The following is a 5,050-nucleotide window of genomic DNA, read 5'->3' as shown; positions in this document are numbered from 1 at the left end:
ATGATGCTGCTGATGATGTTGTTGATGATGATGTTGTTGATGATGATGTTGATGATGATGTTGTTGATGATGCTGCTGCTGATGATGTTGTTGTTGATGATGTTGTTGATGATCTTGATGATGATGATGCTGTTGATGACAACACTCTTGCTGATGGCGATGATTGTTCTTAGTCGTGATGCTGCTGCTGCTGCTGATGTTGCTGAAGGCAAGTGCTGATAATGCTGATGATGTTGTTGATGTTGTTGATGATTATGTTGTTGATGATGATGATGTTGTTGATGATTATGTTGTTGATGATGATGATGTTGTTGATGATGATGTTGCTGTTGATGATGGTGCTGATGTTTGATGGTGATCGTGATGCTGCTGCCGCTGATGATGCTGCTGATGATGTTGTTGATGATGTTGATGATGCTGCTGCTGCTGATGATGATGTTGTTGATGATGCTGCTGATGATGATGTTGTTGATGATGCTGCTGATGATGCTGCTGATGACAACACTCTTGCTGATGGCGATGATTGTTCTTAGTCGTGATGCTGCTGCTGCTGATGCTGCTGCTGATGACGATGTTGCTGAAGGCAAGTGTTGCTGATGATGATGCTGATGGTGATCATGACACCGCCAATGCACACACACGCAGACTCCGCGAACACGCAACACGCTCGGCGCGCCTGATAGTGTTGACACGCGTCTCTCTGTTGACTCGTGGCGATTGTGCTCACCGTGTTTGGTCATCGCCAGGTGGAGATGCTCAGGTGGGCTGGGAACAATGGAGACCCCCCCCTCCCTCAACCCCCCCTCCCCCCCTCCCTCCCTCCCTCCCTCCCTCCCCCCTCTTCTACCACCCCCGACCCCCCCCCCCCCCTTCGAGTTTATACACAAACTCATTGTACACACACACATGTGGTACACACACATAACTCATGTTACACACACACACATGTGGTACACACACAACTCATTAGCTGCACGTGGCGTGGTGCGAGTTGGACCGTGTAGAGAGAGGCGGAGTGCTGACCATACTTCACCACATTGGTCCATGTGAAGACGGTAAACACGGCTGATGGGATGTGTCAAATAAATTGTGGCTTTTGTTTTTATTGTCGATGTGATGAGACACTGGATGTGGAAACGGAAACTAAACTATTATCGTCATTTACACTATGAGATCTCTTTTACCAGTGGCAAAATATAATGGTAGGTTTTTACCCTTTTAACTGGTACAAAGCTGACACCTTTATTCAAGGCATCATGTTTGCAATGACCACAACACAAGTAGTCAATAAAGCAAACAAAAAGAAGCAACTCTGATAAGGATAATAATATGCACTGACAGTGCATAATAATATGCACTGACAGTGCATATTATTATCCTTAATAATATGCATTGACAGTGCATAATAATATGCACTGACAGTGCATATTATTATCCTTATCAGAGTTGCTTCTTTTTGTTTGCTTTATTGACTACTTGTGTTGTGGTCATTGCAAACATGATGCCTTGAATAAAGGTGTCAGCTTTGTACCAGTTAAAAGGGTAAAAACCTTCCATTATTATCGTCATGATGATGTCAACTTGTGATGGACACGGTACCCACTCATCACTCTCATAGAGAGAGAGGACGACTCAGAGAGAGAGAGAGAGAGAGGACGACTCAGAGAGAAGACGACTCATAGAAAGAGGACGACTCAGAGAGAGAGGACGACTCAGAGAAAGGACGACTCAAAGAGAGGACGACTCAGAGAGAGAAAAAGGACGACTCAAAGAGAGGACGACTCAAAGAGAGAGGACGACTCAAGATAGGACGACTCAAAGAGTTGCAGAGAGGACGACTCAGAGAGAGAGAGGACGACTCAGAGAGAGAGAGGACGACTCAGAAAGAGAGAAAGGACGACTCAAGATAGGACGACTCAAAGAGTTGCAGAGAGGACGACTCAGAGAGAGAGAGGACGACTCAGAGAGAGAGGACGACTCAGAGAGAGAGAGAAAGGACGACTCAGAGAGAGGACGACTCAGAGAGAGAACGACTCATAGAAAGAGGACGACTCAGAGAGAAAAGACGACTCAGAGAAAGGACGACTCAAAGAGAGGACGACTCAGAGAGAGAGGACGACTCAGAGAGAGAGAAAGGACGACTCAGAGAGGACGACTCAGAGAGAGGACTCAAAGAGAGGACGACTCAGAGAGAGAGGACGACTCATAGAGAGAGAGGACGACTGAGAGAGAGAAAAAGGACGACTCAGAGAGAGAGGACGACTCAAGAGAGGACGACTCAAAGAGTTGCAGAGAGGACGACTCAGAGAGAGAGGACGACTCAGAGAGAGAGAGGACGACTCAGAGAGATAGAGAGAAAGGACGACTCAGAGAGAGAGAGGACGACTCAGAGAGAGAAAAAGGACGACTCAGAGAGAGGGAGGACGACTCAGAGAGAGAGAGGACGACTCAGAGAGAGAGAGGACGACTCAGAGAGATAGAGAAAAAGGACGACTCAGAGAGAGAGAGGACGACTCAGAGAGAGAAAAAGGACGACTCAGAGAGAGAGAGGACGACTCAGAGAGAGAAAAAGGACGACTCAGAGAGAGAGGACGACTCAAGAGAGGACGACTCAAAGAGTTGCAGAGAGGACGACTCAGAGAGAGAGAGGACGACTCAGAGAGAGAGAGGACGACTCAGAGAGTTGCAGAGAGGCAGCAGCAGCAGCCACGCGGTGGCAAGGCGGAGCCGGTGCCAAACTCCTCCCCGAAGCTCTGCCGTCCTCTGTGTATGGAGATGCTATCGGTCGTTTAACGAGTCACACGTGGGCAGAAACTGGAGGCACGCGGAGAAAAACGCCGCGCATGCGAGGGAGCAACACGATATCCCCGTGCAGATGGAACAGATGGCGATTAGTCCACCCACGGAGTGGAGCGTGGGACAGAGGGAGGATCACGTGGGACAACTTTTTGCCAGGATGAAAGTATGAAAGACATGGTTTTAGCCATAAATGACGTCACGCTATTTAGGACGAATTTTTACCCCCTCCTCCCCTCTCTCGTCACACGGCGTCACAAAAAGTCAGAACCCCCCCCCCTCAAATATGACGTCATCAAAGCTCTGCCCCCCCCCCAAATAAATCAAACACGCTTAAAATCGCTTTAAACTATTGTCATTGTAGTGCGTATTTAATGTGGCGCTGCACTCTGATGTTGTAGGAGAAAACATTTATTAAAACGTCTATTCAATTAAGTAGAACGTTTTGATGTAAAGCTTTCGTGACTGCAGGGATTCATATTCTTGGTTCTTTCGGTAAAGTCACGTAGAAGGGAAATAATAATAAAAATATTAAACAATAAAAATTCTCACGTTTCGACTGCAACACAAGCAATCGTCATCAGGTGTGAAATCCACAGCAAGAAAATTTGAAAAAAGTGGCGGTTTGTCCTCACAAACAAACTGCCACTTTTTTTTCCTCACAAACAAACCGTCATTTTTTCGTCCTCACAAACAAACCGCCATTTTTTCGTCCTCACAAACAAACCGTCATTTTTTCGTCCTCACAAACAAACCGCCATTTTTTTGTCCTCACAAACAAACCGTCATTTTTTCGTCCTCACAAACAAACCGTCATTTTTTCGTCCTCACAAACAAACCGTCATTTTTTCGTCTCACAAACAAACCGTCATTTTTTTGTCCTCACAAACAAACCGTCATTTTTTCGTCCTCACAAACAAACCGTCATTTTTTCGTCCTCACAAACAAACCGTCATTTTTTCGTCCTCACAAACAAACCGCCATTTTTTTGTCCTCACAAACAAACCGTCATTTTTTCGTCCTCACAAACAAACCGTCATTTTTTCGTCCTCACAAACAAACCGTCATTTTTTCGTCCTCACAAACAAACCGTCATTTTTTCGTCCTCACAAACAAACCGTCATTTTTTCGTCCTCACAAACAAACCGCCATTTTTTCGTCCTCACAAACAAACCGCCATTTTTTTGTCCTCACAAACAAACCGTCATTTTTTCGTCCTCACAAACAAACCGTCATTTTTTTGTCCTCACAAACAAACCGTCATTTTTTCGTCCTCACAAACAAACCGCCATTTTTTTGTCCTCACAAACAAACCGCCATTTTTTCGTCCTCACAAACAAACCGCCATTTTTTTGTCCTCACAAACAAACCGTCATTTTTTCGTCCTCACAAACAAACCGCCATTTTTTCGTCCTCACAAACAAACCGTCATTTTTTCGTCCTCACAAACAAACCGTCATTTTTTCGTCCTCACAAACAAACCGCCATTTTTTTTCCTCACAAACAAACCGCCATTTTTTCGTCCTCACAAACAAACCGCCATTTTTTCGTCCTCACAAACAAACCGCCATTTTTCGTCCTCACAAACAAACCGCCATTTTTTTGTCCTCACAAACAAACCGCCATTTTTTCGTCCTCACAAACAAACCGTCATTTTTCGTCCTCACAAACAAACCGCCATTTTTTTGTCCTCACAAACAAACCGTCATTTTTTTCGTCTCACAAACAAACCGCCATTTTTTCGTCCACACAAACAAACCGCCATTTTTTCGTCCTCACAAACAAACCGCCATTTTTTCGTCCTCACAAACAAACCGTCATTTTTTCGTCCACACAAACAAACCGCCATTTTTTCGTCCTCACAAACAAACCGTCATTTTTTCGTCCTCACAAACAAACCGCCACTTCTTTGTCCTCACAAACAAACCGCCACGATTTGAAGCATGGTTTATTTTGGGGGGGGGGGCAGAGCTTTGTGACGTCATATTTGAGGGGTGGTCTGACTTTTTGTGACGCCGTGACGAGGGGGGGGTGGGGTAAAAAATCGTCAAAAAAGTCGTGACGTCATTCATGGACAGCACCTTAGTCCGCGCTTGCGCGAGCGAAAGACGGTCACGTGCGTTACACACTGTGACGCGACCGTGACGTCACGACGACGCTCTCGGTGGCAGGCACGCCCCTTTCTTTGTGAAGTGCACCGAGGCTCGTGTCGAGCGAACCACAGCTGGGCAACCATTTTTAATGAAACAGCAAC

The sequence above is a fragment of the Lampetra fluviatilis genome, chromosome 60 (assembly GCF_964198595.1).
Source record: "Lampetra fluviatilis chromosome 60, kcLamFluv1.1, whole genome shotgun sequence".
In the NCBI taxonomy this organism is placed as follows: domain Eukaryota; kingdom Metazoa; phylum Chordata; class Hyperoartia; order Petromyzontiformes; family Petromyzontidae; genus Lampetra; species Lampetra fluviatilis.
Note: the sequence above shows the minus strand (reverse complement) of the source record.